Here is a 24,553-nt window from a genome sequence, read left to right as displayed (position 1 = left end):
ATGATAAATATATTTCATGTTAATATTTTATTAATTCATTTTCTTCTCCTTAGTAAATTATAAAAATCAGAGATATGGAATAACTTTCTCATACAACCCAAGAAGACAGTGGTAAAGATGGTGGAAAAATCACAATATTTATTTTTACACATGTGCTAATTGTAACACTGGATAGTTTTTATAAGAATGAAACTGTTTACTCTGCATTTCAGTTCTTCCAGGTGACTTTAATCTCTACTGAACTTTGCTGGGACATTTGTTAGGGAGATTGGTGGTGGTTAACAGGAAGAAGGAATCAACTGCATTTCTTCCAGAGTTTGATGACAAAGTTATATCCTTGTGACATTTGTCTTAGAGATTAAAGCATCTGTTGTATGTATTGAGATACATTATCTCTTATGTTCTGAAGTTCATAATATGTAACATTATAGAAGAAAGAAATCACTCAAATCATTTTCTATTTTTGGATGATTCAATTAGTTCTAGTTCAAGTAGGTTGCTGTACAGTATTATAATATGATTATTTTTATTCGTTGTTCTCTTCCAAGCAATGACAGACATAGTGAGGGCATAGACTGTACTCATTCCATGACTGTATGCTTAGTGTTAGCATGCTCAGCTTCTTCTCCTTAGGCCTAATTTAGTAATTCTTGCAAATGAAATGATAGAATAGAGGATTTTTGTGCCAGAACTTTGGCAATAGAGCTGTTCAAAGTATCAGTCACTCGTATCACCATGCCCAAGGAGCTTAGGTTATATATGAAGTAGTGTTGACATTTGTAAGGTGCAGTCAGGTGGCAAGAGCTGTACTGATACTTGGTCTCAGGGCACCAGGATTATCTTTGTTGATAGGTCTGCCTAGGTGAAAGCAAAGTCACATGCAGTGTTTTCACTAAAATGAGATGTGTTGGGTGCAGAGGCCCGGAAAAGGAGGAAGATAGGAGAACTAAGGCAAGAGATTTGTGTTCCAATTAACACAAAGTCTCAACTTAGGAAAAGTTTCCAATCTGTTAGGAGCTGGGATGCGATTTAGGAGCCAAGGTAGAGATCATGTCTGATATTGGTCTTCACATAGGAAGGCCAGGGCTCATGAGGCATCCAGTATCTCAAGCCAGACATGAATATGACAGGACAGAAAAGAGTTCAAGCCCACTAGAGGACTGGGTGTTTTAAAATAGTAAAAGTGACAGTTGTCTCAGAAAGTGGTAATGCTCTTCATCACAGGACATCTTGCACACACCTGAGCCTGAGTCATCAAGGATGATGGTGAGACCAGACCCGGGCCTCTCTTCAGCAGCTGAGCTGAGATTCCTTTAGAGGGTGGTGGCGGCAAGGGTCTGAAGAGAGTCTTAAGTCCTGGCAAGAGAGCACAGGCCCAAGTGCACAAATGTTTCTCAAGGATCTAATTGATTTGCATTTACCATTGCTTCCTTCATTGTTACAGTATTGCGAACTGAATGTTCATACTCTCCCAAATCTGTGCTAATGTTCATGGTGCCCAAGTGATGGTATCTGGAGATGGAGCTTTTGAAAGGTAATTAGGGCATGAAGATTCTAGTCAAATGACAGTAATGCTTTCATAAGGAGAGACTCAAGGGGTCTTAATCTTTCACAGTTCTTTCTCAGGCCCAGGAAACAGGTGAATCCAGGGGAAAACAGCCCTCATCTGGGCCTGCCCGCAATTGTACCCTGGTCCGGACTTTAGCTTCTGGAGCTGTAAGACAATAAAATTTCCACTGTTGAAGCCACACAGTCTCCTGAGCTTTGTTATGACGGCTTGAGTAAGCTACTAAAGGAAGTCACAGGTGCCAAGCCCCAGAGTCAATATAAAAGGAAGGTAAACTATTTAAAGGAGTAGACATAACATGTGTGGCCTTTTTTGCAATAAACCTTAATGGCATCATGGTCTGAATAAATAGGACACAACAATGTAATAAAATTTGTATAGGGTTTGTAAATTAGCAAGTTAGGCTTCTTTGTATACAAATTAATAAATAAAAGCTAATACTTTATAAAAATGAATAACCTGGGGTCAGAAATCCTGAGGTCCTCAGTGCTCCTTCCTTCCTGTCATATGCTTGTTAAGTAAACCTGAAAACTATTTTATCTTTTTACTAGTCCTACAACCGGAATATTTCCTAGTTCATGTGTACATAAGACCAAATTACAATGCAGGGTAAATGTTCATTAAATCCTCCTCCACGTATGCTGCTCAAAACTTAAAATTTCTATTATTCCGTTGCCAATTGACCTTCAGGCAAAGTGTCAAGAAATTTATGAAGGCAACGACATGACTATGTGCACCCAAGTGCCTCTTGGGAAAAATATGAATCATGGCTTTCTTGCTCCCAAAATGATTAAGCGGCGAACCTGACTCTGACAGCAGAGTCACTGTGCAGATTGATATTCTCAATGACCAACATTTGACAGACTTTGCTTCTGATTTATTACACTTATAGGGAAAAACAATTTGCCTCATTTTTTAGCATTTTTACTATGCTTTTTCACTAATTGGATGAAAATTCAATTTCTTTTCTATTAAGGACATTCATATTTGGAATAAACTAATGTCTTAAATTGAATTTTTTAAAAGAAAGAAAAGCACAATTCCAATGGATTTTTAGTAAGCTAGTGTGGGCCTGTGCTTTGTTTATTTTTTATTTATTTATTTAGTTTCTTCCTTTCCATTTTTTTGTAGCTTCAATATATTACAATTCTTCAAGCCAGAGATTTGTTAGAAGTCCTAATTCCTATGCTGAAATATTTGAGTATGCATAGCACAGTTTTTTTTTTAATGACCGTTAGATCTTTGTATTCAAGTGCTCATCAGCAAAGCTAATGATATTTATAGAAGTTACTAGCAACTGGAGCTCATTCCAAGTTAAACATGTTATCTCTACCCCCACATTGATGAAAGATTTCAAGGACTCCTTTCAAACATCTCTCATGTTTAGTCCCCTTCTCTCTCTCTCTCTCTCTCTCTCTCTCTCTCTCTCTCCCTCTCTCTCTCTTTACTGTAGTATCTGTTTCCAAGGCCATGAAGGATTCTGGTTCCTTAACTTCTCTCAGATCTACCCTCTGTCTGCCTTTCCCCAAGGCTATTGCTGTGCCCTGGCTTTTCTACAACATTGCAATAGAATCTAGGCAAAAGCTCTACCACTGAGCCTCTTCCTAACCCATGACTACAATGCAGTCTAATTAGCTTGTTTTTATGTTCTCTGTCTCTAGACATTTTCTCTGTCTTATCTCTAGGTTTATTTTCTTAAAGTATAGGATATCGAAATGATTCTCTTGCTAAATGAAATAAAAACATAAAGCCCAAAGCAGATGAATAAACCATGCCTTTTGACTTCGTTTCTCAACAACTACAAACATCTTGGTGTTATTTATTTTACCTTACTTCTAGGACATACTGTACTGGTATTTTTGTTGCTCCTTATTAACCCTTACATTCTTGCTCTGCCTCAACACATCCTGGGAGTTAATACTATTCACCTTTAAGACTCAACTCATATCAGTATGTCTGTTATTCTACTTTTTATGCTATCATGGTGTACTGAAGACTGGGTAACTTATAAAGAACATGACTTCTAATAGAGATCAGGAAGGCCAAGGTCTAGGTGTTGGCTTCGGATGATATGACCAAAGCATCCCGTAGTCAGATAGAGGGCCTGGGGAGAGCCAATCGCTCTTCATCTTCTTATAAACTCTGGTTCCTCTCACTGGGGATATACACTCAGGACTTCATCCTATCCCTCATCACGTGACTTATTATTCCATGTTTTTCAGACTCTAAAGTAAGTCAGTCTGGACTGCCAGTCTTCCCAGGGCCACCTGACTGCCTTTTGGATGACGTTTCTGTTTCTTTCCTCTCAGCTAGTGCTGTGCCTGGAGCCCTGCACTGACACCATCACCATATGAATTTAGGAAACTGTTTTTCCAACACTTGAACTTTTGGTGGACTCACCCAGACCACAGCAGTAAATTTAACTTCTTTGCCAGATGTGTTCAAATGAGGAGCGGGTATTAGTGCAGTTAGGCTAAGGAGAGTGCAGGATCGTTCTCAGTCTACATCTGCTTCTACTTTCAAACGTGGCAAGTAATTATTATGTTCTTGGTTATTTTTTGTGTCCTGTTTTTGGTTTTTGAGACAGGGTCCTACTATGTAGCTCAGGCTGGCCTGGAACTCAGCGAGTAGACCAAGCTGGACTTAGACTTGCAGCAATCATTTTGTTTCTGTCTCCCAAGAGCCAGGAACATAGGAATACACCTCACAAATTGGACTTGGCCTTTCAGATAAAGATTTAACCTGTAGTATTTCTTAGTCTCTTATATTTGGATAAAAATGTCTCTTTTCAATGACAATTTAGAGAGGAACAGCTAAAGGCACATATCAACCAATACAATACAGAACAATTTTGTTTAGATCCCTCAGGGACATGGGTCAGCTCAATCTGAACTATTTTTAGGACATGGTCAAGATCAAAGATATAATTATTTCCATCACTGAGCATAGTCTGCTTAGAGCCAATTAGACGCTTCACATTGTATTTTTACCCCAAGGTCCTTGATGACCTTCTGGCACCAAGGCAACTGCATAATGCCAATACCAGAATAATAGAAATTTCAAGTAGAATTTCCAAAGATTTTTGTGAGTCTAATTTGAAAGAATGATTTACTTATTTTTACTTTGTGCGTATGAGTATTTTGTGTGTATGCGTCTAAGCATACCCATGTCATACAATGCCTTTGAAGTCTAGGAAAGATAGACCTCCTGGAACTAGAGTTACTGACAGTTGTTAGTCCCTATATGGGTGCTGGGACCTGAGCCCAGGTCCTATGAAAGAGCAGCAAGTGCACTTAACCATTGAGCTATCTTTCCAGCACTGAGTCCAATTTTTTAAAACCTCATTTTATTTTGTATGTGTTAATACTGTATGCCCTTCAACTGGGATAAATCAATTTAAATTTAGTAGATCTAAATTTTCCTATTATCTGAATTATTTCTTCACTAGTGCCTGTTTTAGAATGAATTACAATTAATATAATATAATTCATAATAATGATCTATGCCATTTAAGTACTACTTTATAAAATTGAATGTACATAATTTTTACCATACTAAGTGCTAGAAGAAGGAACTAAGTTACAAAGAAAAGTAGTGTAAAGTTTTTTATACTGTGCTTAGAATTTTATACTTTGTCTAGGGTTGCTAAGGTAGGCACTATGAAGATTATAAATAAAATTTATTCACCATTTATATTTACATTGGGATTAGAGAAAGACTTGAATGATTTCAAAACCAAAGGATAGTATGGTATAATCTAATGGCTTTCAATCATGACCTTTTTCAGAAGTGCTTAGAATGGAGTCCATGGTTTTATTTTATAGAACATCCCTTATTTGTGTGGAAGAATGAATTTGATTTCATAATAGGATAATGTAGTGAGTTTGGGTAAATGGACAGATAAATTTCCTAAAAGTAAAATTCCTCAGTCAAAGAACCCTGATTTTATATAAATGCAGTACATTGACATGTTGACTCTGTTGGGGAAATAAATACACCATTTCTCAGAGAATTTCTCAGTTCTCCCTTTCTGTTTCACATAATGCCATTAGCATGCTATGGGACAGGGATTTCCCACTGCAGTGAATGAAACAGGGAAAATGGTTTAAGATGAGCAAGACAGATTTACTCCCGTCACACTTTGTATGCAAGAAAATGTGGTACGCTGCAGACTGTTGGGTGGTGGTGAGTCCTTCCTCTGAGATGTGTTATTGGGGGACTCATCCTGCAGGGGTGGAATGGAGCAAGCCTGGATATGTGGAAGGAAGTAAGAGGTAGGTATCGGAGACAGGAAGTGAGAGAGTCCTTTAGGGGAAGACTTCGCTTGTTCCTGTGTGAAGAGATAAAGATGTCAACCCTGAAGCTCACAATGAGATGGAAGAAATAAAGTGCAGTGATGGAGGAATGAAGAAAAAGAAAGAGAAGAAGTGCTATGGGGTTTGAGTCTAGGTACAGTTAACAGACTCAGAAGATTGAGCATCTCAGTAAATTGTGGTTTTAAAAACATCTAGAAAATCGTAAGAAGTGAGGCTTATGACTTAAGCAAAGGGAAGAAAATACTGAATGATCATAAAGTGGCACTGAGTATGCAGAGTTAGAGGGGATCAGAGATCAGATGCAAAGAGAACAGAAGGACTCTAAATTCCTTCTTTACAAGAACCCTCATTTGTTGGCGCAGAGGAGGAAAAGAGGCCTGTGGGGAGGAACAGTGAAATAATGAAAGAGAAGCCAAGGACTCCAGCTTCCCTTGGATGAGGCCCAAGCAAACATTGTTAAATACTGTAGAAATTTTACTGAGGAGACGAAGGGCTTCAGAGATTAGGAAGTCATAGTATTTCTCAAGAGAAAAGTTATTCTGTAGAAGTTCACAGGCCTAAGCTCACAGAGCACATCAGAAAATACAGCCTTGCTGTAAATGTGATGAACTTGAGAGAGATGATGGTTCAGAGCAAGGGGCATGCATGTTTAAAGAGTCTTCTTGGTCCTACTTTTGAACAAGGGAACACAGACACATCATGTTGGCTAAGAGAAAGATCCAGAAAAGGGTAATGCATTAAAAAGAAAGTATGGAAATCAGAACTGAATTCTTTAGAAATTCCACAATAAGATTTTATTTAAAATCTTAAGCAGAGGATTAGCATAAGGGGGGAAAGTGTAGAGCTGAGAATGCCAGCGATAAAACAGTGCCAAGAATCCTTTTCATACTGTATTAATTACTCTGCCTTTGAATTATTTTATGAGTTGGGTTTGTTTCAACTGTGCTCACCACTGATAGTGTCATAAGTTTATAATGTCCAACAAAATTTGGGGTGTATTTTATTTTATTATTTCATTTGTCTGTTTTTTGAAACACTGTATAGCCCTGGCTTGCTCAATTCTCATTATGCAGACCAGGATGGCCTAGAATGCACAGACATCTGCCTGGCTCTGCCTCCATAGTGCTGAGATTAAAGGTGTGCACCATCACACCCTAGCTAGTGTGATTTTTTTTTTTTTAATAGTCAATTCTTACCCATTTTAACAATATACTTTGTGAGTGTTTAATGCTATTTTACATGAATTTTTAATCCAGCAACATATGATTAGTATGACTGTCATTTCTTAGCTGTGCAGTCCATACTTCTGACCTAGGGTGTTTAAATTATTCAGATACAGGGAGCTATATAAAATGCATAGCTTGTGAGTTGAAATGTTAGCTTTTTCAAATGCTGAATATATAGATAGAGTATGTATGGTACTATTTTCATTCTGCCTTTAAAAACTATCTTTGTGTGATTGATTTGCAGCACTGAGCCAAATTGTCTCAGTTTTATGGGAACATTTTCTTTTAACTAGCCTAAAAATATGTTTCCATATTTTAATCTTGATAAATGAAAACTATTTCCACACATACCAAATACTCTGAGGTTCTCCTAACTTTTATGGAAACTAAATTGTGATTTGGCAGTGGAACAAAATTCTAAACACTCTTTAAAGACGGAAGACTTGGCCTCAGGAGCATGTAGTATTTAATTGTTAAGCACAGTTCTGTATGCTTGCATAATGGAATTCCGTCATATGATTCTTTCAAAAGCACTTTTCTTACTCGTTTCAAAGTTTTTAGAATCTTGGGGAAAGTGTTTAAACATTATCTATTCATTATTTGTTTGGAATGACAGTTGCATTTTCTCAGATCAGGGAAGATATTTATATTTCACATAATAAGACAGTCTCCCTAAGAAGACTGTTTTTGTGTGATTGATTGAAGAAAGGAGAGCTCAACATAACCAGAGAAAACACTTCATCCTGCTCCATCTATTTTATAAAAGAGGAAATTAAAATCCAGTGTAACCACACCTGCCCAAAACATTTTATTAGCATTTACCCTGATGTGGGTATTGAACATTCCTGTAGTGTTCTATACTTTGCAAATCACACAGTTCAAGCCACTGTGGGATGCAGTTATGCTGATCACCCTGATTTCTATATTTCCGGTACTCGTTTCCTTCCAGTGAGGTCTGTGACACATTTAGTAGTATAATCCTCTTAAGAGCATTTTTTTTTTAATTATGTGATTCCATCTAGTGAAAATAGTTATACTCTATTGATTACTTTCCTTGTTGGTGTGACAAAATACCAGACAAAGAAACTTAGGAAGGGAAGATTTATTTTAAGCCACAGTTTGGGGTACAGTCTGTCACAGCAGGAAAAGCATGGTGGCAAGAGTGTGAGGGCAGATCACACTGTGCCGTGGTCAGGAAGCAGAGAGAGATAAGTGCTGGGGCTTGGCTACCATTCTCCTTCTTATTTTACTTTTTGTCTGCATGAGTGATTTGCCTGTATGTATATTAAGTGCTCCAGTGTCGTGCAATGCCTGCTGAGGTAAGAAGAGGGCATCGGATCCCCTGGAACAGGAGTTATGGACAGTTGTTAGTCACCATGTGGGTACTGGAAACTGAGCCTGAGTTTTTAAAGATGCTGAGAGCAGACACACTTTGGTTATTTTCCCTGGCTTGGTGACCTTGTTTTGATTTAGTCTTACCTTGATGCAAGGTTAAAGATAAGCAAGCATAAACGTTCTGTAGTTTCCCTTATCTGTAGTTTCGTTTTCTACAGATTTAATTACCCAGGGTCAGCTGTGTTCCCAAAGGAACAAGCAGAAAATTCCATTGCATACCACTTCAAGTAGGTTGACCAAATTTCATGGCTTCCAGTTCCATACCAACTGGGTTTTAAGTGATCCCTTTGTCCATCATGTCTACAATCTATACAGTATGATCTGTGCAGCCATGTGGACTATCAGCAATTGTTTTTTCAGAGTTTTAGAGCCAGTGTTAGAGTCATTCTTATTTTGTACTTTCAAATAGCTTTAAGAGCAATAGTGCTGGGCATGTCAATCTTATAAAGAAAACCTTGCTTCCTTCAAGTGAAACGTGGATGTTTCTGGCTTAATAAGGAAAATAAACAGTAAAACAAAACACAAAACAAAAGTACAACACAAGGCTACAAATATAATTCATTTGAGTCTTTCCCTAGCACGCCTGAAGCTTTGGGTTCAGACCCCAGTGCCGTGGGCATGGTGGCTCATGCCTGATTCCAGCACTCAGAAGGTGGAGGCAGGAGAATCAGAAGGTCAAGTCATTCTTAGCCACACAATGAGTTGGAAGTCAGAAGCCTGAAATGCAAGACAATATTCCTTCAAACAAAGAAACAGAAATACTGATGTGATTGAATAACAGTGTTCTTTTGTAGACTGTTGTAACTCAAAAATGTTCCCTGTATTCTTCTGAATTCTTATGAGAAGACTAAATAGGATTCAAAAATAACATACACAGAGTTTAGTATTATTTAGGTTTATTTCCTGGAGGTCATGGAACATATTGCCCAGGGGTCAGTGGGGAGTAGTTGTGATTTTCAGTTTTACCAGTTCTGTAACACATGTCCCTTCTCCCTTTACAGCCCTGTTTGCAAACAAGACTAAATATGTTATGGAGATTTAGCTTCTCGTAGTTAACTGATTAAACTAGTTAACTACAACCAACTCAAGCTACCAAAATCTTGTCTCCTTACCTGTTTACTCAGAAACACAAGTACCTTTTCAGGACATCATAGGAGTAAAGGTTTACTAGATATATTGCTACTTTCTAGCATAACCCATTTTCCTAACCTCGGGTGATCATGCCTCCTTTTAGCTGGCCATCCCTCCAGCTGATGTCACAGATGTTAAGCTTCTGTTTTGTGCACCCAGCATCAGATTATTTTGTTCTATAAAACAGCTCCAATTTCTTAGCACTCACATTGGAAACAACAATAGACATTTTGTGAATTCAACTATGTAAACATATTTTTTGCACATGGTCTATATTGCATTAATTTATATTCTATTGGCTAAAGAAACTTTCATGGTCAAACATAAGGTTTATGGGTGAGAACTATACTTTGCCTGTAGAGAAACATGGCAAAGATGGATACAAGATAATGAACTATGAATAAAAAAAAATCACTTAACAATTTAATTGATCTATGAGTAGGCAAATGGTGCCCAAATTATGATGGCTTGTCTTAGGATTTTGTTTTTACTTCAATAATGCAAAATTTTTACATAGAGTAGAACTTAAATTTGGAGTATTGAGCTGTTTCTGGGCTCCTGATATGATTCTGGACAGTGCTGGTGAGTCACATCTCCCAGTTATCCACACTGTGGTGAAGGTTGGACAATCTACTCTATAGAGTGCCACCTTGGTAAGCAATGCTGCTCCTCAGATCAGCATAGTGTTGATGTTTTCTATAGGTCCTTGAGATGAAATGTCATTGTACATTGAGGGACACCTATTTTGAAGAAATAGCAATGGATTGTTTTCTTAGGTGCCCATGAATTCCACAGTCCTTTCCTTCAACTTGGTTCTATCAGAGTCATGATTACAATTTCAATTTTCCCAAATCCAGTGGATAGATAATTTCCTATAGACTCCAGCTTTCCTTCCATCTTTATGATTTTGCAGTTATGAAATGGTCGTTTCTGGCGTCATGGGGGAATCACTTCGCTGGAATGGTAGAGAGCAGAAAACCCAGGCAAGTAGTCATAGCTCAGTCAACCTGTGGGGAGGAAAGCAGCAAGGTGAGGAGGCAGCAGCGCCGGGCGAGGAGCAGCAGGAGAGCGGACGACCTCGTTCTAAGCGAGATGAGCACTGCAGCTGCAGTCTAAGACTTGGAACTAAATTATTTAAATCCTTAACTTAGTTTTATGTCTGCAAAATGTAGCCAATAGCTACCAAACACTATTGTGGGAAAAAAATGCATGTTAAAGTGACAAACGTCCCTTGCTTAACGACACTATCTGTAATACGACAGTGTTATTTTTATAGTCAGGTAAAAATCAGAAAATATTACTTATATCTTTATTTTTATATTAACTATCTCTAGGTAGTCTCTTAGTAATTTTGTAATGAAGCAAGCGACTTATTTCACTTACATGTAATCAAAACAACAAACAAATTTTGATAAGCCCTCTAAATAAAATATAGTTTCTGTTTTTTTTATTTTTAACTTACAATACTGATATTTGACTACTTAAAACTAATCTACTTTTCAAGGCATATTTAAAAAAAAACAAAAATAGAGCAAACAAGTAAATGTAGTATTAAAGTATTTTATAAGGTATTATAATGGCACTCCAATACCACATTAGTTTAAATAGGGAAATACTTTCTCCCATTCCTTACTGTTACACATATACTAAACAGTACTATGATTGTTTCTTTTTGTTTTTTCATCATTTCTTTTCTGCCATGATTCAGGTTTGTATTACCATTTTCCCTGGATACGTCATTCTAAATACCATGTTATCATGTAATTTTCATAGCTGTTAACTTATGTTTGTACCAGAGTCTATCCGGTAGGTGATAATATTTTCAGCCATTTTCCAGAGAGGGCCTTCAGACTGCCCAGGTTCCTCATAGTATTAGCATGGCTGTTCAAAGGAGCAGGGAGCAGAAACCATGGAATCATGAGACTGTAGCCGACAGAGTGCTAAGAGACAAAGACGTGTCATAAATGGAACAAAATGTGCCCAGGATTCTGAGAGGAACTGTGGCTCACAGGAGACTTCCACTGTCAGATGGCTAGAGGAGTCAGTAGACTCAGGAAGTTTATCTTGGTGAAAAAGAAGACTGTGTGGCCCCATGTCTCTGGTCAGGCTGATTCATCTTACTGTGATACTTGTGATCCTGCTCAAACGGTATTGTGTTTCACAGATATTGTTAACAGAGTCTGGTATATATCTGAATCTTATTGGGATCAGGAAAGCACAGATTTTTTTTCTTACTTGATTTTTTTAAAATGATTACTTTAATGGAAGAAACACAAAGGTATACTTGGCTATATAATTTTAATTCCATCACTCGGGGCAAAGGCAGGTGGATCTCTGTGAGATCAAGACCAGTCTGATCTCCACAGAGAGTTCCAAGTCATCTACGAAAACAGGGATACCCTGTCTCAAAAAGACAAACAAACAAACAAAAAAAACAAACAAATTAGGCCTGGCAGAGTGGTACACATCTTTTATCCAGCACTTGGGAGGCAGAAAGATCAAGGAAGTCAAGGTAAACCTTGGTTACATAGTGAGTTCAAGACCAGTCTGGGCTGCATGAGAACCGATCTCAAAAAAAAAAAAAAAAAAAAAAAAAAGGCCAGGAAGTCTTTGAAGAATAAATGTAAAATGAGCAATCCCAAGTCTCCCAAGTACAATTCACGTACAGTTTTTTATACTAAGTTGGCCTGACAATGTCACTAAACATGACTGAAAAGATGTAAATGTTCTACACATTTTATGACTCACAGGGGTTATTTCAGCAGGAATTTGGTACTTGTAGGGGAAGGCCAAGTTTTCTTTGATCCTTTCCCTGTTAGAAACAGAATACTGGGTTTCAGTGGTAGGATTCTGGACAAGATTTTTTATTCCTAGAAAGAATTCTGTGACTTTAAAAACTGTATGTACTAGGGAGAGCCAAAGAAAACCAGTCCCAGCGGCTGCTTTCTGGTTACCGTGTCCTGATGTGCACAGCTTCATCTGTGTACGGAAGAGCAGAAAAGACTGCAAACATGCTAATCACAGTGGAAAAAGTCAGATCCTCTAAAGAACATGCAGATATGTGGAAGTTTGGCTTTAGGTTTCTAGACAACCTGGACTGAGGATTGTTAAAATGGTGGGATGATAATTATACTGATAATTATCACAGATCTTTGCTGAATGTTAATTTAGTACTTAGGTAGTCACCATTAAAATCATTTTACAGTAAAGGATGTAAAATGTCACATCTATAAAGTGGTGGAATCAGGCTTAGAAGAACTGAGTTTTGGCCTCAGAGAAAGAGTGATTGTTTTTCCGTTTGGCATATCTGTATATTAATTCCAGGGAGACAAAATGGGTATTTCCACATACTTGGTTTTTCTTTTACTTTATTTCATTCAAGGACACTTAATATCTACCTTCTGGGAATTAATTGAAATAAGATATGGATTCTTTTCGCAGTGCCAGGGGAGAGTGCCAAACAAATGTCATCTCTTTGTTGGGGTGGAAGGGTGTACAGGGAGTCAGGGCTGAGATGGAAGCTAGACCGCCGGATAAGAGAGTTGGGGTTTGCCTGTATTTTCCGCATGTGCAGAAAACAGAAATGAGCCTTTGAAAGGCTGTGAGCGATGAACGACACATCCATGGGAGGGACTAGCGGGTGGGACACAGAGCTGTGAAACACAAAGACAGGAGAGCGCTTATTGCAGTTATTACTAACACCATTAGGCAGATTGAAGGGTTCAAATCAGTGATCTTTAGATACAAGTGTGATTCAGAACCTCCCGGAAGTCTTGTTACCATTTTCTGGGTCCCGCTCTGAGAGCTCTCATTCAGTAGGACAGGGTTGGCACATTTCTAACCAGTTCCAGGGAATTCTCACACTGCTGAAACGAAAGGCAGCAAAAATTGGACCTCTCTTGAAAGGGAGAAACAGATTATTTTCTGTGCACTTTCTGAGGTCCTAGCTCGGGCTTCTGTAATTTAAGGAACATTTCTAAGTGAACAGAAAATGTGTAGCCCTCATGTATACCTGGCAATACCTAAAGGAATGAGAACTGCTCAAGGAGTTGGCTTTGGATTCACACTCAAATACCGCTTTCCACTGAAACAAAGGAGAAAGGATGTGGGGAAGGCCCTCTGTGCCAGACGCTCAGAGCAGAGGTGAGATTTACTGTCCAAACACAAGTCCATGTGTTCTCCATAGACTTACAGTGGTTTCATCCTTTTCCCCCTGTGGGACAGAAAATCAACCCTTACAAATAGTTATTCCCTTTATAGATACGAATTTCCCGTACAGAAGGGAACTTTTAGAGCTTCTGTGGTGTCTGCTATTTGTTTTTTCTCAAGATAGCAAATCCAAAATAATCCTTATAATAAGAGGCAATTTAGGGAGTTTTATTTTCTGATTTTACTGCCACCAGTAGATGAGACCTAAAACTGAAGTCTGATTTCTCTTTCCCCAAAGTGTCTTTATTTTGTGACAGTGTCTCACAGAGTTGCCCATGCTGACTCACCTCACTCTGTAGACTTGTCAGGCCTTAAATGTATGATTCTCCTGCTTTCTCTTCCCTTCCAAATAGCTGGTAATATCGGCCTGTGCTACTAGGTTGGGTTCTTTTTATTGCAAATAGAGGCACCTGCGAGAGCCTGCAACCATCTTATAAGGAAACACATCTATGTATGATACTAAAGTTTTGTATTTTAGCACTTTCTATTTTAAAACTTTTAATAGAAAAATAATATACATTCATTATATTATCTTTAAACATTTTTAAAGCACCACAAATTGTATATAGTTACTTTCCAAAGCTACTTGCTGTTAGGAGCTATTTATGTGTCGTTCTTGGTAATTTGTATGATTATCTAAGAGCATATTCATTGTATGGGTAAAGGAAAATCTTCCTTTGCCCCCTCTAAAGCCCAGCTGGTATGAACCTACACTAGATAAACTAACAAGAAAAAAAAAGCATATACTTTTGTTTTGTTTTATTTTAAAATAAGGCCTCACTATGTAGTCCAGGCTCCCAAGTGCTGGGGTTAAAGTGTGTGCTACCACAACTGGCCCTCAGTCTTCTTTTCTTTCATGGATAATGAGATTTTCAGGAGATGGTGGAAGGTAGTTGTACCCTTTCAGGTCTAGTGTTAAGGTTGATAAGCTGACTAAAGCTCCTTCTATGCACACTTGGGTGAAAAGGGGGAAAGAGACGAGGTAGGGGATGGGGTGGCCAGAGCGCTTGAGTCTCAGATGGTTTCTCAAGTACCCACACTCTGAAGTGCTGTTCACTCAGCCAGAACACTGTATCATGGCTGCCAGTGCATTACGTAACTTAAAAGACAATGAATCGTATTTTCTGTTTTCGTTTTGCTTTTTTCTCTCTTGAATTTTTCAAATTTCATGCAATGTATTTTGGTCAATTATAGACACTCTCCTATATCTGCACCCTTCCAATCCCCCCCAACAGATTTCATGTACTCTGTCATATATATTAAAGCTTGAGTCAAGTTTGTGTCCCTAAACATCTTTTGGTGTGTGTTCATCCACTGAAGCATGGTTAACCTATCTAGTGTCACATCCTTAAAGAAAACCAGCTCTCCCTCTCCCAGTAGTTATCAGTTGCCAATAGTTCCTCTGCTAAGACTGGGGCTTCATTTTACTTTTTAAAAATAAACTTATCAGGCATCAATATGTATACATCTGCCACATCCCTCTTGTACTTCTATGGGATTAATACTTTTAAATGAAACAATTTGTCCATTTTACGGTGACTTTGCTTGAGCATTTTTTATGCATGTATCTTTGCATAGCTGTTTAACTTACATGACATGTAAGTCAGCTCCTTACTGTGGAATTGCTGGGTGGGTCCATGGCTTTTATAAACAATTTACCACTGTAGTTGTGCTAGTTTCTCAGGGAAGGGTTTAACAAATTTCTACAAACTTGGTGGTTGAAAACAACAGAGACTCATTCTCAGCCCTGGAGGCCACCATGCTGGACAACACTCCCAAAACAGGCGTAGGCGACTTGCTTTGGGCCTCGTCCAGCTTCTGGTTGTATTCTGTCTACACTCCAGTTTCTGTTCTTTCTCCATCTTCACGTCACTCAGGTCTGAACTTCTGAAAACACTCTCTCTTTCCTAAAAAACTATTTTAATTTAATGTTGAGTGTATTGCTTGCATGTAGGTAGATGCACCCGTGCTATGCAATGCTCAAGGTCAGAAGAAGGCATCCAATCCCCCTGGAACTGGAGTTATAGATAGTTGTTAGCTGCCATGTGGGTGCTGGGAATCAAACCTAGGTCCTCTGCAAGACTAGTCAGTGCTCATAACCACTGAGCCATCTCTCTGGCTCCCTAAACACATTTTCTTTAGTGTGAGGGTATAGGTGGTTGCTTGTAGGGTTCATCTAAATAATGCAGAAAAAGGTTGCCACAGGCTCTCAAGCTCTTCAACTCAATTATGTCTTTTGTTATATGAGGTGATATTACAGGTTCTGGGGGACAGGGAATGGATAAAGCCATCACTTTGCCTACAGTATAATTGCTATTTATACAAGTCTAAAAGCATAATATTTTAAACCAGGGTAATTGTTTGGTATGAAGAATCATTTCTAGTTCTTCACAGATAATTACACATCAATGTAATATTTTTTTCTTAATATGCCCATTCTAAAATCACCTTTAGTTAGTTTGACCCTTAACATCAATTAGAATTCTCAGCATCATTTTAACTATAACAAGATGCTATTTATACAAGTCTAAAAGCATAATATTTTAAACCAGGGTAATTGTTTGGTATGAAGAATCATTTCTAGTTCTTCACAGATAATTACACATCAATGTAATATTTTTTTCTTAATATGCCCATTCTAAAATCACCTTTAGTTAGTTTGACCCTTAACATCAATTAGAATTCTCAGCATCATTTTAACTATAACAAGAGTTTTCAACTAAAAATAGGTTTTGTGTTGCTGACATTTTGTATGCACTATTGATAACTTTCTTGTCTAGATGTCAAACTAAATCATTCCATAGGATTTAAAAGATGGTCTGCTTAGACAAATAAGATAGCCTTACAGGATTAGATTCCAATTTTAATTCAAGTACAGGTTGGAAAAGAAAAGATTTGGTTCAGTTTAATTCCTCCTATTAAATTGAGGGAGTTAGCACATAAACTTAAAACATTGTACATCAATTTGACATTGCTGTCTTACTGCACATAAGAAAGAGGAAACAGAACAGAAAGATCAGATAGCATTCTTCATGGGACATACTGATCCACTTAGGCGAAGCAAAGGCCACTGTTTAGTAGATGTGGGGGGGGAGCTTGTGCTTTAATCACTGGGCATCTGGAGAATTTAGAGATGCCAGTAGTCTCCTAATTCATATGATTTAACCTGGGCCTTACTTTGCTGAGTACATTATTTCTGGAATTTATTTTAAAAGATTAAACACAGTTTATGTCATCTGTTTGAGGTTGGGTAGTTAAAGAAAGAGGGATTCTCCTGTTTGTAAATGAATATTCCAATATTCTGTGTGATGGAATGAAAGAAAATCTTCACTAGAGTCTAGACTAGTCTAGTCTAGTCTAGTCTAGTCTAGACTAGAGTCTGCCATTGCTATCTCTAGTTTGCATTACTTCTGTGTTCTGTGACTTCCTTTTCTGTCATAGACTGATCAACATGATTAGCCATCTGGGATTGAGCACAAGACCCATTTCTTTAATACACGTTTCATTACATGAATGGCAGAGACTCACTTAAAAAATGGAAATGTTTTTAGTCGGCCTGAGTTCATTCCTTTGTTAATAGTAGCAATAGTAGCAATAAAATGTCATGTACCAACTCAAAAAGATTATAGAAATCTTAAATATAAATAAGCCAAAACAGTGATAAATTTAAGACTTTGAAGAGTAATTTTAGCTTCTGAAGTCCAGTCATACATACATGAATTCTGACGGATCAGATAAGATGCACTTGTGCACAAATTGGAATTTGGAAATTGCTGTAGGAATAGAGCTGAGCGAGATGGGTGTGGTGCCCAGCACTGTGCAATGAAGGCAGGAAGACCCAAAGTCCAAGGCCAGTCTGGGTTATTTAGCAAGTTTCATGGCAGCCTCTGCTAGGAAACAACATTCTCACAAACAACACCAAAACCCGAAAGGGACTAAAAGAAGTGAAATGATATACCTGAACACAGGGCAGTTGCCAAGCTGTATGCTGCAGTGAAATCAGGGACAACAAACCCAGTAAAAAGATACCAGTTGTGGTAGCAATTTGGTTACTTCCTGGACATAACACTCTGGAAAACCCACTTAGTAGCATTACAGCATTATTTTTTTTTCATGTGCTCGGTGATGAGTAAAACCCACATTAGCATACATAGGGACTTCAATGAAACAATATTAGCAAATACCGTGTCCAGCTGTGGTAGCTATGACACTTAACATTATTTTGAGGTGGGGAAGAAGCTTGTGTATACACAGGCTTTGGGAAGTAGTCCTCAAAATAGTTGCTTTTCCAACTGAAAAGAAAACCTTCCTGTTTTCTTAAGAATTATTAAGCAAGCATAGAAATTATAAAACATTGTCTTCCATTGTTAAAGTTAATGCATTCATTTTCTCTCTACCCCTCGTTCCACTATGTTCTGTGAACCTTAGGTACAGAGGTTCTGTCGTAGATGTGTTATTTGGAAACAGCCTTATAGGCTCCTGAGACCTTGCTCCTATGAATCTACAGCAATGGTGTCAGCATGCACAAGACATTTAAGCAGTCAAACACCCAGCATAGAACTGGGGAAATGGGCAGCTGAGCCCAATCTTAGCCAAAGAACTCTTGGTAGTTGATCACTAATGAGTGAGGGAGAGTTGATCTTTAAGGGAGTGTTTCTAGATAAGCTGACTAGACCCCAGTGGATGAGCTTACACTGAGGGACGTCTGGGTACACTAACTTGATTCGATTGGCCTTAACATAAATGACAGAGTGATGAAATCCAGTGGGGGTGCTAAGGGATGATACGGTTGAGAGAGGGGATATAAAGATGATTAAGATGTTTTATATGAAATACATAAAAATTTAATTAAAAATTAAAAAATAAACTTAATGTTTATTTTATGCATTGTATATCTGCCTGGATATGTATAGAGAAGAAGCTATGATATTTAACATCTATGGAGAAATAATGTAACATAGATTCATACTAATATGCAACTCAAGTTGGGGTTTCTGGATTATTAAGTCATTTGTTGAAAGGTGCCCATATATGTATTAATTTTTCTGAAAGTAAATTGCTAGGTTACCCATCATAAAACGTAGAAATGTTGTGGACCACGTAGAACTTGTAGCATCCTGACATTTTTCTGAGTTCTGGCTAAACCGGTGTGTTTAAGCCATAAGTATAATTAATCATAGGCTGGGGGCCAAACCCAGTGTTCAGGGATGCCTCAGGCTTTCCTCTGAGGCTGTGTCCTGAACTCGGGAAAGTTCACTCTATCAGAAGAAAAAAAAGAGAAAACACTTTTCTCAAAGCTTATATAGGTTTTCCAGCATTGACATGGGTGGATGACTTGGGGTGGGATGGAACTGTGTTTTTGAATTATCCAGCTTGTGAAAGTCTTTATGGTTCCCAAAGATATAAATGGGAGCAGAGCTGATGTGCGACCAGGCCCAGGAAGTCCACTGAGAGAAAACACTTCACTCTTAGCCGAAGTTTACACCTTTAACTTCATTCTTGTCAGTTTCTCAGATTGCATCACTGTATTCCAAACACCTTTAACCTCCTTGCTGCGGTCTCCACTGTCAGTTTCTCAGTGACTTGGCATTTACATGGCACTTTCTTCATCCTGTCATAAGCACCTTGGACTGGCACCATGATGTCTTCATTCAGCGTCTCATCATCATAGACAGCCCTGGAGGCAGTGCAGATGATTGCTCATTTCACTGAAATAATACTTTTTATTTGTTGTTATCTTAATCTAGTCAAAGGGAGGCTAAGCCCCCCCAAAATTACTTCTTATGCCAAATTGTATATGTTCAGCCTAATATTAAGACTAAAATAAAGATATTTGATTAGAGGTTTAGACTTGTTTAGAAAGTTTGAAGTTTGAAGAATCTCTAGAACATTTTTATTACGTATTTTGTCTCACTGTTAAAGCCTGAATATTATTGATAGTATTTCAAATGATTCGCCTAAATTTTCTTTCTATGTATACACAGACACACATACACACACACACATACACACACACACAATCAATTGTTATATAGAAGGGAATAACATTTAAGTAACTACGGGGAACTGAGTAACAGTAAATGATAATAAATTTTCTTTCTCATAGTCATGGTCGTATAATCTGTTTTTGTTTGTGTGTAGGTCCAATTGTGTGTTCATTTGTATGTGAGTTCATGTAAAAGGTAGAGGTCAACCTCGAGTGTCATTCCTCGGGAGTCATTCAGGTTGCTTTTTGATGCAAGGTCTCTCCCTGGGACCTGGAGTTCATCCATTCAGCAAAGCTGACTGGCCAGAAAACCCCAGAGTCCCATCCGTATCCTCTTACCCACTGTTGGAATCACAGAACACATCCTTACACCTGGCTGTTTACGTGGGTGCTGGGGATTGAATTCAATTCCTATGCTGGCACAAAAGCATTCATCAACTGAGCTATCTCTTCAAGCCCTACAGTCTATTCTTAATTTTTTTAAGAATCTCATTATTCTTTACTTTATACTTTTCAATTCTGGTCTCTCATATACTCATTTGATCAATTTGGTCATACCTTAGTGGATCTATTAGTAGATTGAAAATATATGTATATAAATATATCTACTCTCATAAACACATGTATTCAATTATCTTCATGAAAGATGCTCAGTATTACTAGAATGAAATAAAGCTGGTTACTAATGAGGCTGTGGAATACAACCAGACATACATCACTTGTTTTTCTCTTTTTCTTTAGATAATCTGGAGTCTGCTTGACCTCTCCTTTGTACTGTCTTCAAATATTACATGTTAACATGAAGTGACTAGGTTTAATATTCTACATATAGCCCAAAGAAATCTGTTCAAGTTGTCGTCTGTCAACTGGTAAAATTCCATTTTTGCTTCTGATTCTTTTGGCTATACTTATACACAAAAGGAGCAAAATACAACAGCTTCCAATTACATAAAATATTATAGAAAGGGTCATAGGGAAAAATTACAAAACCACTAAGTATGTTAGGATTAAATTTTTACTGTTAGTCCACTCTAGTTGCTCATAAACAAAAGGTGACAGTCTTAGAAAGTGGCATTTTCCAAGGGTAAAGGGCGTAGGCTCACTCTGAAATAAGGAGACGGGTATATGAATGGTGACACACATTCTGGAATTTAGGGTTTTCATGAAAATAAAGAGAAATGTAGTGGAAACAGAATAAAAGAGCATTTAACAAGGCAGTGATGAACTAATGACAAAGCCTGATGAATGGTCAAAAAAGAATACAAAAGCAGGAAAAAAATTAAATAAAAGATGCCTGTCAGGTAACTTTTCAAGGATAACTTTGGAAAGGATTCATGTGTATAGTAGCTGAGGAAATATCTACATTTCTTTAGCAAAGAGATAATTCACATAGTTGATGAGTCAAAGAACAAATATGTAGTAACATGCAATGCATATCAGGCACCATGAATTTAATGGGCGGGGGATTAGGACCCTTGGATGATCTTCCTGGAGACCAGAATCTAGAAAAAAGCAACACAACTGATTTTCTATGAAAAGTGAATATTTAGATCCCAGATTACCTTCCAAATTATTAAAAAAAAACTTTCTTTAGCATAACAAGATCTGTGGGCATGATTAGTACCTAGAGCAAATGATGGTGTATTTATGTGTGTGTTCAGAAATGTGTGTACATGTGCATACTTGTGTTTGCATTCTGGATGTAAAGCTAGAGAGGTTGAGGGACAGTTATGTTAACATAAGTTGGACTGTTGGTTTCCATCATCAGCTTGACCCAATCTACAATTATCTTCGGTAGAGAGTCCCAATGAGGGATTGTATTGATCATGTTGGTCTGTGGCAGGTCTATTTGGAATTATCTTGACTACACTAGTTGAACTAGGAAGACCTGCCCACTGTCAGTGGTGCCATTGCCTAGGTAGGAGATCCTGAACTGTAGGAGTAGAAAAAGCCAGCTGACGGTATGGCAGGGAGGGGATGCCTGCATTAATTTACTCAGCTCTGCTCTTCACAATGCATATAATGTGACTAGCTGCTTCAAGTTCCCATGCCTTTTACTTCCCCACAAGAATGGAATGTAATGTGGAATCCTGAGTTAAAGCAAGCTCTTTGTTGTGTCCTAAGTCACTTTGGCTAGGGTATTTTATAACAGCAACAAAAAGTAAGGGAATAAAACAATGCAGTTTTATAGCAGTTCTGTAGATGCATTTGTGTTTTCAGTTCATTTCTAGATTTTAATATGGACACATCTTTTAGATATGTGTCTTAGTGGAAATACAGTAAATTACGGCATGCCTTTACATTTATATATGATGCGATCATTTTCCCAGAAATTTAGATAATATTTCCTTCCAGCAGTAGCTACAGTATTATTTGCTTGTGCCTAGCAAACATTGTTAAGAAATCTGCTTCATGGAAATGTATACAAGCCCATGTTTTATAATTATTTCTTATTATTTTAGAACAAAAATATTTGGCTATGTCATAAGGACATTTTCAGGTGAAAATAAGCATTACTTAAGCTGAAACTTTATAATTACAGAGACAAGCTGACAGCAGGTGGTACAATGGGTGACATTCTTTCTCCAAGCAAAAATAGACATGACTAAATATACTATACAGTATACCAATAGCTCTACTGAGAAACGGACATATATAAATTACTTTGTTATCTTAGACTCTGGTGGGAAACATATATTGAAAATTACTAGAAATGTTATTTAAAGATAACACTTTTCTAGGAGTTTCCAAATGATACCATTGAAAGAATGAGTATTTTGGAATAACAAAAAAATGTTTTTCTATGGATCATATTGAAACCAAGCACATACTAAAATGTAGTGAAAGTGTAAACCAAGCACATTCTACAATGTAGCTCACAATATCAAGATGTGATAAACAATCTATTCCTGGATTCAAGTAAAATAACATATAGCGTATTAAATAATGTGATATTGTTCAACCTGAGTATAGATATATATTCACGGGTTAAAAAAAGAAAAGGAGAAATTCAAATCCTAGAACCGTACCTGTATAGAGTACATTTAATTTCATTAAGTCTATATACATGAAAACACACATTGGCTATGCACATAGGCGTGAAAATATTTTTCCACATTCAGTATTTCTTCAGTTTTAAAAAATGCATCATTTCACAATTATACCATTCAAATGAGGAGGTCCCTCCAGAGGATTACAACTTAGTGTCAGTTTTGCCAGAGTACCAGACATGAAAAAATCATAACCCATGCACCCACAAATTTGAAGATTCTCATGATGGTTGGTCAAATTCAAAGCTATGATTTCAGTCAAGTCATTCAGGCCATCAGGGGATGGAGTCCCGTTACTGATTATATGTCTTCTGTCAATATTTCTGACAAGATCAAGAAAACAACAGTGTGAAAATTCAGAATGTCCAGAATATCATAAGCAGCCTATAGGAAAATCCTAAAGACAGGTGCTCTGTAGAAGTGTATGGGCTTCAGAGCATTTGATGGTGCTGGGGATGGTGTGGTGCTCTTGATAGCCCCGGAAATGGCTGGAAGATATTAAAATATCATTACAGACTGAAACAAAAGTGAAGAATCCTACTTTAGTCATGAAAGTGGGAATGTTTAAAGCAGTTGGAAGCTTTTAGCTGTTTTCATTTCGTAGGTGTTTTATACATAAAATTTTGATAGAATTTAAAATTGTTTATTATTATATCAAACCTGTTGTATATATGTACACATACAGTTGAAGCCTAGTATAATGTTTGCTAGCATAATTGCTGTAGCTTATTCTAGTGTTTGGCTTGGGAGTGACTTATCTTCCTTAATCTATATTTTTCATTTTTTAATTTTAGATTTCAATCAGCATTCTGCCTTCCTGTTCTAGTTATTATATCGTAACAACAAACAGTTTTGCAGTGTTCTGAGTGCCCCCTTTCCATACTTTTGTGTGGGGATCTAAAGGCCTCACCTTGCAGAGGTCCAAGAGGAAGTTACTGGGACATGGCCTGAATTGTTTTAAAAGTCTGAAGATACACTCTCGTGGGGAGGGGGATTTCCAGATGCCTTTATAAGCTCTGTAACACCTGCAATAAATGAGTCCCTGCTTGACTAGGCTCCCCGTTCCGCCTGAGTGTTCCCGGTACTGGGGGTGGCATGGGCTGGCAAACAGCGGGCTTACTCATCCCCAGTCATCACAAGCAGGGGTTGCTTGTTTGAACCCCACGCACTTTCTTTTTTTTGCAGGGTAGATATTTTGTGTAAAAAGACCTCCATGGGTGTGGCCGAAGCACTTTCTGGAATTCCTCAGTGTGAGAGAGCTATCACATACCTTTTTATGGAGAAAATATTTGTGTCAGATAAACTCCATTCAGGCTTGACTTACTGTGCTATTGACCCTGAATCAACAATGTTTATTAAATACGGTATCTTCAGACACAAAAGTACTCCAAATACAGTGTGATGGTATGTAATGATGGTGACTGTGATTGGTCGATGAAAATGTAATCCATGTCTCACAAAAACCTAATCTCTATTTCTCCTATGAATAATGGTTATGGTACACACAACCATTTACAGAACACAACTCACAAATAATGAGAAACAGTCATGCCCTGTAGATTAAAAAAATTATGTGGATTTTGTATTAATGTAAAATTATAATAGTAAAGCAAAATGTTGCTACCAATAATGCATGTAAATGAATCATATGAATGCAAATATATATCACATAT

The 24,553-nt window shown here is 37.6% G+C and overlaps 1 protein-coding gene across 8 annotated transcripts in view; it reads left to right on the top strand.

Moving 5' to 3' along the window:
- Positions 1 to 24,553, top strand: part of Slc16a7 (solute carrier family 16 member 7) — a 170,965-nt gene that overhangs the window by 71,045 nt on the left and 75,367 nt on the right. Inside the window, exons 5-6 of one of the 8 annotated variants that reach the window (XM_029569888.1) lie at positions 20,572 to 20,699; positions 24,066 to 24,284. The exons of 6 other annotated variants lie outside the window; for them this stretch is intronic. The gene's annotated coding sequence lies outside the window, so the exon portion shown is untranslated. The remainder of the gene's footprint in view (positions 1 to 20,571; positions 20,700 to 24,065; positions 24,285 to 24,553) is intronic. One more of the 8 variants, XM_029569889.1, reaches the window with a different exon arrangement.

This window comes from Nannospalax galili, unplaced genomic scaffold (assembly GCF_000622305.1).
Source record: "Nannospalax galili isolate Female #2095 unplaced genomic scaffold, S.galili_v1.0 scaffold202, whole genome shotgun sequence".
In the NCBI taxonomy this organism is placed as follows: domain Eukaryota; kingdom Metazoa; phylum Chordata; class Mammalia; order Rodentia; family Spalacidae; genus Nannospalax; species Nannospalax galili.
Note: the sequence above shows the minus strand (reverse complement) of the source record. Positions and strands in the feature narration are given on the sequence as shown.